Below are 14,137 nucleotides of genomic sequence, written 5' to 3' on the forward strand. Positions count from 1 at the left end.
TTGCAGACGTTCGCGCAGAGTTGTTGCAGCGTGGGACGGACGACGACGTTGATGCAGACAACCTCGGCAGGCGACTGCTCGAGAGTGCGGAGACATGGAACCGCGTGCAGCAGGCATCGAAACGGATATTCTCCGTTCTGCAGGAAGACTGGCGGGAGGAATCGCGTGCTCTGGCAGCCTCCAGAACCACGCAGGCCGGTTCTTCGCAAGACCCGCCCATGGACTCGACGGAAGCAGAACAGTTACTGCAGCGAAGGCGTGAGGCGCGCAATCGAGACGCTCGTAGTCGGCGACAGCTTCGCAGAATGGAGCGGCTCGGCGACGTCCAGTTAGCGCCGGCACTGCTGGCACGCACTACGGCTAGTGAAACGGTACAGCGGTCGGAAGAGGTTGCAGTAGAGGAGGCAGGTTCTTCAGTGCCAGCGATTCTCCAGCAGAGCAGAGGCTTGCTTCTTTCGCTGACCACCACAGACGCGCGGAGTTTGCTGCAGAACCTCAATCAGCAACGGTACAGCGAGAGAGTTCGAGCCGGGACATTGGCTCCTCTACCGGGGGGAAGACGGCGCCGTGGAAGGCAACCGGCTTCAGCCATTGAGCTGGAGCAGCAGAGACAACGACGCCAAGAAAACGAGAGGGCGCGTATATTAGTGTTTAAGATAGATATAAACGGCGAAACTCTTCAAGTTTCCATTGTTAGGCCCTCAAAGGGCGGAATTCTCGGCAGGGGGAGTCCGTTAGTGGTAACTCCAGCCGGCAGGTGCGGATCTAGTGATTAGAAAGTAGAAGAAATAAAAGATCCAAGAATTTAAAAAAAGGCTGGCCGGAAGTACATTAATGCCGTGTTGAACGGGCACAACTTGAAACTGCAGTTGGATACCGGTACCGATATCAGTATAACATCGAGGAACACGTGGTGTCAGATTGGTAGTCCCAAATTGTTTAAAACAATTGTATCAGCGTAGACAGCTAATGGAACACCACTCAAGCTGCAAGGTGAAAGCTTATGTGAAATCGAAGTCAACGGAGGGCGTGAAAAGATCTTAGTACGTGTTGTAGAAGAGGAACTTCTGTTGTTTGGAGCACACAGCATAAATGTTCATGGACTGTGGAAACAGCCACTCAATGCCATATCAATCAAGTAGTGGTAGATCAATTTCCAGCTTTGTTTTCAAGTGATGTTGGGCGTTGCGACAAAGGTGCAGCTTAAGGATACTGTGAATCCCGTATTCCACCCGAAATACCCGGTAGCATGGTTGATGATGAATTGACGAGGTTGGAACGTCATGGTATTATAACACCTAATCATTCCTCAGAATGGACCGCACCCATCGTAGTTGTGACGAAGGCTCGTTCTGACTATGTAGAGTACGACGAGCCGCGATGGCGAGCGGAGGACGAGAACAAAGAGGGCGAGAAGGGATATAAAGACCAACAAGGGGTGAGTAGGGCGGTCCGGTGGTGCATATGAAAAACGGCGCCCGTCCACACGGCAGGACCGGGTTCAAATCCCATTCGTACCGTCCCCCCGTAGCATGGACTGATTATCCTGCTACGTGGTAAAATAAGTCTTGATACGGCCAGGCCGTTCTAACCGAGCAAAAAAAAAAAAAAAAAAAAGGGGTGAGTCGATCGCACTCAGTAGAAAGCAGACCGCAAAACAGGCTTGAAACCTGGATCGGCGCGAAGCCAGAGAGTCCAAGCCCAAAAGTTGGCAGCGAGTGGAGTAAAAAGGGATGGGAAAGAAGGACCGCCCGAAAATGCGGTGAATTGCAACTCTTGGGATTATGGAACGAACAAAAGAAAAGTAACAAGCTGCACATTCATGATAATATAAACATATATAAGAGGTGCACGTGAACGAGAAAAAGACATAATAAAACATTTGTTAGGACAGAGGCTTAATTGATTAGATAAACACCAAGAACAAAAGAAGTCAAGAAATAACTGTAAGGAAAGACAATCAGTTACAAAAGAAATAGGAAGGAAAATTTTAATGTCGTCAGCATATAGAAGGTGCCCATTGCTAGGGAGAATATCACAGACATCATAGACACAAAAAAAGAAAAAAGAAAGGGCTAAGTACACTACCTTGTGGTACTCCAGAAGGGCATAAAAGACTATCAGACAACCAGTAGTCTACATTGACACGACAGGAATGTAAAAGAAGAAAAGAATGTAACCAAATACACCTGTTTCCAGCTACGTTCGAATGTCGTGCCATCTGCCTCAAACCGCATACCGCCTGCTTCAAATCGCGTGCCATCACTTTCGGAAGCGTGCCACTAAGATCAAATCGTGTGCCATTACGTTCGAATTTGGATGCATGTTTGTTGTTTATTGACAATTTGTCTATTTTTTAGCCGTTTGATGAAAATTGTTGTCAAAATGCAATTAATCCATAATTTATTCGTTCAGCTATCGAAACACGATTAAAAAAATACAATATTAGCGAATCATTTACCAAACCTACACAAACCTACGAAATGGATATTTCGAGTAAAAGACAATGGAAATGATACTGTTAAGTACAAAGCTCGACTCGTTGCAAGATGATTCATGCAAAAAGAGGGTTTAGATTATGAAGAAACATATGCTCCGGTAGCCAAACTTACTACTATTACAATTATACTGGCAGTGGGAGCTCAGAAAGGTTTTTGTTTCCATCATAAGGATGTAAAAACAGCGTTCCTTCAAGGAGATTTAAACGAAAATATTTACATTACAACTGCTGAAGCTATAGAGGCTGAAGAGAAAACACTATATAAGTTACAAAAATCAATCTACCGTTTAAAACAATCTCCGAGGTATTGGAATGAAAAGTTTAACTATGCGATAATGAAAATGGGATTCACCAAATCAAAAACAGATTACTGCCTGTATGTGAAAAACACCGAAGCCGATGAGCTATACATAATCTTGTACGTAGATGACCTCTTGATAGCTGGCAGAAACGATCACGCTATAAAGAAACTAAGAGCGGAATTGACAACTGTCTTTGACATGACAGATTGCGGTTTGTTAAGGAATTTCTTGGGACTTGAACCACCGTGAACCCAAGAGTGATCATTGACGAGCACCCGATCCCCAGAGTGGAGACTATTCAGATCAGACAATCAGATGAAAGGAGCTACACTTTTCTGTCACTTAGGTATCACAGATGCTTATACGCACTTGCCAATCGATGAAGAATTCCGTAAAATACTAACTCTTAATACCACTACACACGGGCTCATACGTCCAACTCGTGCTGTGTATGGTGCGGCAAATATACCAGCTATTTTGCAGAGACGTATGGAGACGGTCGAAATTTCGGCTGAGCGGGATGAGTGCCGCGGGATAAAAGCCCACCGAAGCTGGCGCCAGGGCTCTTTCCCTAGCGACTCAGCAAGAACGCAAAGGTTTTTTTTTAACAATTCCAACGTTACCGTTACCGCTACAAACGCTACTAACACCAACAAACAAAAACACACGTGTACATTTTATAATATAGTTTAGTTAAAGAAAACTGCGTGTCACAATTTGATCAGGGAAAGAAATTTGTGTTTGCTGGACGCAATCTTTGTTTCTGGACGCAACAGCAAGGTATAACATTTTATTTCGGAAAAGAAAACATCACTATTCGAGGTGCGGTTGCCGTCGTGACTGGAGATACGTTAGCCTTGCACGATTTATTTGGACTGTTAGGACCATCTGCTGGTTACTTTTGTTGTGAGTGTATGCTAACGCGGAATTTATTTTTCAAAGACCCATTTAAGAACAAATATCAATTACGCGACCTTAACTGGTACGAAAATTGCATCCAGGAGGTGCAAGAGAAAAAGTAATGCCAAATGATTGTGGTTTGAAATCGACGGAGTGTATCCTCAACAAACTAGGGAAGTTGCATTTGACCAACAATCATTGTTTCGATATGGCCGAGAGCGTATTTCTAGTAGCTATACAACTAGTTTTGGGGCGGCTCGGTGGTGCATGTGATAAACGGCGCCAGTCCACACGGCCGGACCGGGTTCATATCCCATCCGGACCGTCCCCCCGTAGCAAGGACTGACTATCCGGCTACGTGGTAAAAATAAGTCTAGTAAGCCAGAAATGGCCGGCGTGACCTGTAAGGTCGTTAAGCCAAGAAGAAGAAGATACAACTAGTTTTAGCTCATTATAGAAATATAATGATAGAAAGAATATTCTTTCAACAAACGTAACTGCTCCTGTGCTTCTACTACCAACAAAACATAAGATGAAACAAACAGCATCACAGCATTTACTACTGTTGAGGGCAATTCCCTTTCTATTCATCCATAAGGTACCACATGGTTGTGAATGTATGGATCTGATAGGTGTGCTTATTAACATCACTCGAATCTCAATATTTAATCAGTTATTCAATCGCCGGCCTAATAAATTACATCACCTTCATCACTACCCAGAATACATTAAGGAAATAGACCCTCTAGAGCAATATGTTTGTCGTGTAAAAACAAAAATATCAAAACTCAAATGAATGTGACACGAAATTACAAGAACGTGTGTCATAGTTTAGCAAAGCGACAGGTATTTTCTCAAGCACTAACTATTGCTGAGAAACCGTTCAAGGACAACATCAGCCACTAGTCAGGCAAAATGAAAATGATGAAGGATATACTATCTGTCGAAAATACATAAGAATTTCATGCAATATTTACAAGAATTAGTTACAGGAATTAATTAGGATTAATTGCATGAAATATTTCACGGACGAACTGAAAGGGGATTAGTTAATTGGACATGTCATCTAGAGCTGGAAATGAACTTTAGGATTAAGCAAAATGAACACTGTACGAATGAACTTGACAGACGAATACACAGTTGCAATCAGAACGGCGCGAAGTCTACCACGGCATTCCTTGGGAAAGAAATTTAGAACTACGTAATTTTTCACGTCCCAGTTTTCAGTGAGATTTTCTCACACTATCTGCTGTACTCTTGGATTAAAACATCGAAGATCGTTGTTTTTGCCCGAAGGAAATAGTGTACGATGGAATTCAGTTTCGTCAGAATTCTGTAACATCTACCAAAACCAAGAAGCTAGAACCTAGATATGGGGAAATCGAAGAAATAATCGTGATAAACGAAAATGTTCTACTGTTGATTGCTTTGTGGGAAACAATTGAATTCGATGATGTTCTTCAAGCATACTCAGTGGAGAATGAACATAGCCAAACATCATTTGCTCGGACAGCTGCAGGGTTTTAAATGCCTTGGAAGCAGGCAGCTCAAAGGATCCCAATATTCAAAATATTGAGGATCACATCTGACAAGCCGATGTCATACTCTGCTGAGTCCCTAGCCATGTTGGCATTCCTGGAAATGAAGCAGCGGACACCTTGGCAAACCAAGCAAGAAGAACACCTTATTCCAACAACACATTCATCTCAAAACAGGATCTACTCACTCTCGCCAAATCCATAATCGTTGAAACCTGGCAAAAAACACTGGACTGGTAACAAACACATTTTCACTAGACTCCAGTCAAGATCAGGGAATCGTTTCCAGACTTCGGATTGGCCACACAAACCTCAGACACAGCCACATCCCCGGGTTGTAGCAGCCCTCCACTATGCTCTCACTGCGGTGTCTTTATAACAGTAAATCACATACTAATAGACTGTTTTGGTTTCACAAACCAGCGAACCCTTCACTGCCTAAGTAACAATATCGAAATAACACTATCAAATAATCCACTAATACAAAAAAACTTAATAAAATTCTTAAAATCCATACAACCATTCCCATTCAATCTCCTCAACCACACGAAGAGACGAATGAAGCCACCAAGGCTCAAAGTCTCTCAAAAACTAATTTAAAAAAAATGATCGCGGTACCGCGAAGGTGATCTGACGTGACGTGTTTTTCTTCTTGTGGCTCCCCTTCTCCACCTACCCTTTGACAATAATATCTTCAGGTAAACAAGCTTAAATTTGTTATGCAATCGAAAGAGGCATTCGTTCTTATCCAAGAAGATTGAAAACAAAACTTCTGGAATTCGAAAAGAACTTCGAAACTGTAGGCCCCATAACTGTAAGCACCTTGATACTAAACAAAGTGGGTATAATATACAGGTGGGCTTATAGCTCTTTTCAGCAGGCCATTTTTAAATGCCCGTTTGACGTTTCGTGTTACGGTTTCCATGCGTACCTTTACACCTCCACAACGATACACCCAACCAGTGTGACCAGAACTACCGATTTTTGATAACCCTACCGATTCACAGACGAGCACCCTGAAACTACCGATTTTTCATGAATCCTTCCGAAAATCACAGATTTTTCTTAATATTGGTCAAGAAGCCATAAATGCATGTCCTAATTCATTTTTCATAGCAATATCTATTGTGTGCACACCACACGTAACGAAGAAAATAATCTGGTCACTCTGTACACGAGGTACGCTTTTTCACACACATGCTCAAATGACCGTAACGCGATCTGTCAAATCTTTTTTGTACTTTTTACAGCGCAGTTGTCAAAGCATTAGGGATAAGCCCACCTGTATATTATACCCACTTTGATACTAAAGGTCAGAATTGTCAAAATTGTCAGCTGTCAAAATACCAAAAAAAGGAACCTTGCAGCGGTTGTCATTCGGAAACCGCCTGCCGAACGAATCGGACTTCTGTCTTCCGAAACCTCCGAAAAAAATATAATTTAACATCTCAGAAGTGAGATTGCGCCATGCCGGCAAAAGACGAAATGATGTGTGCGCTGGAAAACGCGCAAGGGTCAGTGCCCCCATCGGCTACCATTGCTGAAATCCGCTATCTATACGAGCAAACCTTTCCAAAAAGTGATGTGTTGATCGAACATAACCTCACATCCGAATCACCACGTCAAACTACTGGTGTCAATGATTTGGCAGTGAAGCAGGTGAAGGTTACGTGTAACGAGCCGGAAGCTGGCAGGATGATCGTGTTGGGATATGGTGCAACCTGCAGAACCAACGAAGCCAATGACGTGAAACGTCATGTTGACACATCTGTCATGTTAATGTGAATAAAAGAACTTCCTTCCATTCTATCTTGTTACATGAGAAGCAGCACGTGTGTCCGCGTCCGTTTATTCTTCCCCCCGAAAATCGTTCTAACAGGTTATGGGCCTGCGCGCAACGCTTGATTAAAGTCGTAAAATCCTTTGGAATTCGTTTTTTCTATTGTGAAAATGGAAGGAAATCGGTTCAGTATCGCGAAGCTGAATAACAGTAACTATAATAGTTGGCGATTCAAGTTGGAGCTGCTGCTCGTTCGGGAGGAGCTTTGGCGCTTTGTAGAGCCGGGTGTTAAGGTGATACGCAAGCAGTTTGGGATGCTGGCGTTGCTAAAACTAGAGCGGCAATCGGATTATTGATTGAAGACAACCAACACGGACTGATCCGCACTTCAAAGACGACACACGAAGCTTGGTTAGCGCTCCAAAATCACCACCGGAAGACAACCCTAACATCAAAGGTATCGCTGCTAAAGAGGATATGCGACAAGCGTTACACAGAAGGGGACGATATGGCGGAACACGTTTTTGCCATGGAGGAACTGTTCGAGCAGCTGGCAAACGCCGGCCAAGCGTTGGAAGAAAATCTTAGAGTCGCGATGATTCTAAGAAGTCTTCCAGGCTCATTCGACACGCTGAGTACCGCTTTAGAAACCCGTCCGGAAGATGAACTTACGATCGAAATGGTCAAAAGGAAACTGCTGGACGAGGCGGATAAGCAACAGGAATCAGGTCGGGATTCTGTGCTGAAGGTTGGCGTCGGACAACGGCAAGGAAAGAAGAAACCTCTCGTGTGCTATAGATGTAACGCGGCGGGTCACAAGAAACGCGATTGTCCACAGCCGGAACGAAAAGCAGAGGACAACAAGTGTCGTGAAAGGCCGCATAGCAAGAAGGATGAGAGTGTATCTTTTGCATTCGTCGGAGCAACGGTAAGCAAATCCCCTAATAGTGGCCATACATGGGTAGTTGATTCCGGTGCGTCACGGCACACAATCGCGGATAAAAGTTTTTTTTAGCGAACTCCACAGCATCAATGTAGAATGGGTGAAACTCGCGGACGGGAAACGTGCACAGGTTGAAGGCCAGGGCTCAGGAATACTGAAATGGTGGGATGAACATGGGCAGCTTAGGAACGTTAAGCTAAGCGCCGCACTTTACACGCCGAGTTTAGCTGTGAATCTACTTTCGGTTCCACAACTGACCAAAAGAAACGCCGTGGTGAAATTTAATAACAGCGGATGTCGAATTTCATCCGGTAAAGAGACGGTTGCGGTGGCTTCACTAATTGATGGTCTTTACCAGTTGGTACAGCACAACGATGTAATTTTAGCTGTAGGAAGCAACCACAATATAAACTGTGAACACACGTGGCATCGGAGATTCGGCCACCGGGACACTAGGGCTATCACTCAGCTGGAAGAAGAGAGTCTTGCCACAGGGATAGTAATCAAGAAGTGTGGTGTAAAGCAGCGATGCGAAGAATGTATGAAAAGCAAGAGCACGCGATTACCTTTTCCAAAAGAATCGCTGTCTTTGACGAAACTTCCTATGGATTTTGTTCATACAGACGTTTTTGGACCGGTAGAAGTACCATCATTTAAAGGTTATAAATACTTTATGACAATGATCGATGACAATTCTCGATATTGCGTGGTGTACTTATTGAAGCACAAATCGGAAGTTGAATCAAAAATAGAAGAGTATGTTGCTTTGACGGAGAATATGTTTGGTCGTCGCCCAAAGATCGTGCGCTCAGATCAAGGTGGAGAGTATTCGAGTAAGAAACTTCGAGATTTCTATAGAAGGAAAGGCATTCAACCACAGTATACGGCCGGTTATAGCCCGCAGCAAAACGGTGTTGCGGAACGCAAAAATCGCTACTTGGTCGAAATGGTAAGATGCATGCTTAGTGATGCCAAACTGGAACAGAAGTATTGGGCAGAGGCACTAAACACCGCAGTGTACTTACAAAATATCTTGCCGACGAAATCTACTACAGTTTCCCCTTACGAAATATGGCATGGAACGAAACCAAACGTAAAGCACCTGAAAGTTTTCGGTTGCAGTGCTTGCGTTCATGTTCCCAAGGAAAAACGGAAAAAGATAAATGCCACCGCGAAGAAACTCACGTTTATCGGCTATTCATCTGAGCACAAGGCGTATCAGTTTATAGATAAACAGACGCTTTCAGTAATTGTTAGTAGAGATGCACGATTTGTAGAAGACAATGGGCCATCCGAAGACACAGAATCTGAGACCTCGAACAAAGCTGTCGAAGAGATAGAATATCATTCAATTCTAAAGAAAGATGCGACACGCATGCCAGTAGAATACGAAAGTGATGATGAAGTTTTCGAATCAGCAGATAGTGAGGAGGAGACGGATAACTGCGAAGAAGGGCCAAGAAGATCTACACATTTGACAAAAGGAATTCCTCCGATGAGGTATTCGTAGGTAGGTAGGCTTCATTGAACGAAAACGACACGTGGGAACTCGTACCAGCACCAACAGGAAGAAAAGTCGTTGGGTGCAAATGGACATTCAAACGCAAAAAAAATGAAAAAGGAGAAGTCGTGAGATATAAGGCCAGACTCGTAGCCCGAGGTTTCTCCCAACAATATGGCACAGACTACGACGAAGTGTTTGTGCCCGTAGCAAAACAAGCGACACTTCGGACACTGTTGTCTATAGCAACACGTAGCAACATGATGGTGAAACACTTGGATATCAGGTGCGCATATTTGTACGGAGAGTTGGAAGAAAACATCTACATGAAGCAGCCTCTGGGATTCGAGGACCAAAATAAGAACCTAGTATGCAGGTTGAAACGAAGCATATACGGCTTGAAGCAGTCCGCCAGAGTTTGGAACAAAACGATTGATGGAATCTTCAAAGAAATGGACTTTCACCCAGGCGAGGCAGATTGCTGCTTATATGTTCAAAACAAAGGAGGGAGGCGCTCATTCATCCTAATCTACGTGGATGACATGGTAATATGCTGCTATTCCGAGGAGGAATTCGAGAGCATTCGAAAAGCGTTAGAACAGCGCTTCAAGCTTTCTAACCTTGGAGAACTTAAACAGTTCCTGGGAATCCACGTCGAGAAGATTGATGGCTGCTATACACTTGATCAGACTTGCTACATCGAAAAAGTCGTCTCGCGGTTCGGACATGAGGATGCCAAACCTTCAAAGATCCCTATGGATGTCGCCTACGTAAAACAAAAGGAGGAGAAAATCCTCGATTCTAACGATTCTTATAGATCGTTAGTGGGCAGTTTGTTGTACGTGGCAGTAAACACTAGACCGGATATCAGCCACAGTATGTCACTGCTTTGTCGGAAGGTGTCAAACCCGACAAACCGAGACTGGACGGAGGCGAGGCGTGTCTTACGGTACTTGAAGGGAACCAAGGATCTTCGATTGTACCTGGGAGACGGAAAAGGTGCGCTGGAATGCTACGCGGATGCAGATTGGGCCGGAAATGAGGGTGATCGCAAATCAAATTCGGGATTCCTGATCAAATACGGTGGCGGCTTGGTTAGTTGGGGAACACGCAAGCAATCCTGTGTTTCGTTATCTTCCACAGAAGCGGAGTTTGTAGCACTGTCAGTATGCTGCCAGGAGCTCCTATGGACTCGGAAGCTGCTAAACGATCTGAAGGAAGAGTTTGAGGAGCCGATCACAGTGTGGGAGGATAATCAGTCCTGCATAAAATTGGTGGAATCCGATCGCATAGATAACCGCTCAAAGCACATCGACACAAAACACGCTTTTACAAAAGATCTACGCCAGAAGGGAGTAATCGATCTGCGATACCTGCCGACTGAACGAATGGAGGCAGATATGCTAACGAAGCCGCTGGATCGTGTGAAGCTAGAGAGACACCGGGAGGCCATTGGTGTCAAGAACAGAACATGCCTTCGTTGAGGAGGAGTGTTGGGATATGGTGCAACCTGCACAACCAACAAAGCCAATGACGTGAAACGTCAAGTTGACACATCTGTCATGTTAATGTGAATAAAAGAACTTCCTTCCCAGTAAGAAAAAATCAGCTTTAGTGGTGAAACAGCGGCTTATTGTCTCTAAAATACCTCCTTCGAGCAGAATACAAGCTTACCCACTCTAAAACTTCTCCTCCGATTCTAACTCTAGCATCTGAAAGCCTGTGTTATACTTTGAGTTCTACCTAACAGCATTCAGTTGCTAGTGCGCTACTGCAGCGCATCCCGTTAGCGCCTTTAAGCTTTTGTTATACTTTGAGTTCTACCTAACAGCATCCAGTTGCTAGTGCGCTACTGCAGAGCATCCCGTTAGCGCCTTTAAGCTTTTGTTATACTTTGAGTTCTACCCAACGACATCCAGTTGCTAGTGCGCTACTGCAGAGCATCCCGTTAGCGCCTTTAAGCTTGTGTTATACTTTGAGTTCTACCCAACGGCATCCAGTTGCTAGTGCGCTACTGCAGAGCATCCCGTTAGCGCCTTTAAGCTTGTGTTATACTTGGAGTTCTAGCTAATAGCAATCAATAGATTGAACTAGCCGTCCATTTCACTTATTGGTCCTTTAGCAAAGGTCTTCCATCATAGTTTAATAGCTCATACCGTTAGACCATCTAGAGTTTAACATTTTGATTAGATAGACAGAGTTCAATTCTCGATAGCCTCCAATAGTGTAAATCTGTTAGTCTCTCAAAGTATAATACTGAAATGAAGAGATAAGGCGCAGTTAGTCATAATTGTTATGAAGAGAGCAGATTCATCAAAGAAAAAGAGAGAAGAGAGATTAGAGAGAGGAGAGGGAAAAAGAAGAAATAAACTTTTTTTTCTCCAATTCTACTTTCTGCTTAAACAGCGCTTAAGTAGCGCTCTTTTAGCATGACACTTGGCTCTAAACATCGCCGTATAAGAGAATCTAAATTCTGTTAAGCTGCGCTGTATAATTACTGAATTTATACCGCTAAGGAACTTCGATTTAAGCGATGCTTAAAGAAAAAATCCTTCATATTTTCTTACTGGGTTCCATTCTATCTTGTTACATGAGAAGCAGCACGTGTGTCCGCGTCCGTTTATTCTTCCCCCCGAAAATCGTTCTAACAGATCGATACCGCTGGGTTGGATACCGAAATAGCAACCTTCAAGAAGGAGTTGCAAGTGCTTGAGCTTCGTAAGAAAATAGCCATGCTGGACATGCTGGAATGCTGCTCTAATAGCGCTTCGACACCGTTACTGCTGCCACCACCAATACCATCATCTATACCGTCAGCGCCACCATGCTCACCGATAACGCAGCCTTTTTCGCGAAAACATCAGGCGTATGCACTTACGACAGGCTTAGAAGCAAATTAATCAGCACTTTTACAAAGACGCAGTCAGCAGAAGTAGCGTTCAAAAAGCTACAAACACGACGCCTTTCACATAATGAAAGCATCACCAGGTACGTGCTGGAAATGCAGCAAATAGCGGGCATCCTGATTCCAGAGGAGGAGTTGGTTCATATAATAATAGATGGAATCGGTGACCCGATTAATACATCGACCGTGTGCTTCGCTGCAGAGTCTCTAGAACACCTTAAAGTTCTGTTAAAAAATACGAAGCAATTCGTCCGACTCGCATTGCTTCCACACCAGCTATGCTTGGCACCAAACCAATTCCTGGTCCATCACACCAAGAGGGGCAGCACACTATTGACGAACCGCCTCGATGCTTCAAATGTTACAAATTCGGACATTACCAAAACGCTTGTCCGATGCCACACCGTCCTAAAGGATCCTGCTTCCTTTGCCACCAAATGGGACATACCCATCGGAAGTGCCCAAATCTCAAACCCGCTACGTCAGCTGCAGTACACCATCCGGAATTCAACGAGGAACTAGCGGATCAGATACTGCTCGATGAACTGGAAACGGTACGTGTTAGCTATAATGCGAAAAATGAATGGAGGGAACAAACACATATACATTCACTTTTTGATACAGACAACCCTGTAAGTTTTGTAAGTGCTAGTTTAGCTCCACCCAACATTCCTCGTCTACCCACCCCTTCAGAATACCCAGGCCTAGGAAATCGCAACTACAGTGTAAAACATTCGCTTATTATCATACCTAATGAAAGTATGCCTTGGCCTCTTGTAATTGGTCGTGATCTTTTAAGAAAATTAATAATTTTCCTTACGCATTATGTTATTTCATCGCCCTCATCTCCTTCTGTTGGAAGTACATTAGAAGATCAATTAAAATTTGGCAAATTACCTAGATCCTATAAGTCTGAAAGATTAGCGTCAATCAAATCCTTTTAGCCACATTTGTGCAGCAGACTTATTTGACAGCCCCAGCGAGTTAGATATTGGTAAACAACTTACTTCTATAGAATCTGACACCATTTTAACGGCTTTTAATGATAACTACTCCAACTATCCAACCGATAACATAGATTGATAATATTATGAAGATTAATCTTATGAATGATTCTCCCATTTATGCGAACCCTCGTAGACTTTCCTATGGGGAAAGGAATCAAGTATCGAGAGATATATGTAGTTAATAGACTGCTGGACGAGACCAAGTAATGTAAAATCTCCAAGGATATGGAGATGCTTCGCCTTTGGTACTTGTTCGGAAGAAAAATGAAGAAGTGCGTATGTGCATTGAGTATCGGTCATTAAACAAAGTGACTGTGAGGGACAACTTTCCTTTGCCTCTAATAGAGACATGCCTAGAGCATCTAAGTAGCAGATGTCTGTTTACTTTGTTAGACTTGAAAAATGGATTTCACCAAGTAAAGATGGATCTGAACTCTATTAAATACCTTCCTTTGTAACGCCCGATGGACAATATGAATACTTAAAATGCCTTTCGGACTTAAAAATGCCCCTTCAGAGTTTCAAAGTTAATAAATAATTTATTGAGGGTGATAAATTAGTCGTCTATTTAGATGACATTATCATCGCCTCAACTGACTTCAGTTCCCACGTAGAAACCTTAAGTGCTGTTCTTCAAAAATTGAAACAAAGTGGTTTAGAGCTTCGCATTGATAAATGCAAAATTGCCCTGGCTAGAATATCTCGGATACGATGCCAGTACCCCTAGCATACGACCTAGTGAAAAACATCTTGCATCAATA

The sequence above is a fragment of the Anopheles funestus genome, chromosome 3RL, assembly GCF_943734845.2.
Source record: "Anopheles funestus chromosome 3RL, idAnoFuneDA-416_04, whole genome shotgun sequence".
Taxonomy (NCBI): domain Eukaryota; kingdom Metazoa; phylum Arthropoda; class Insecta; order Diptera; family Culicidae; genus Anopheles; species Anopheles funestus.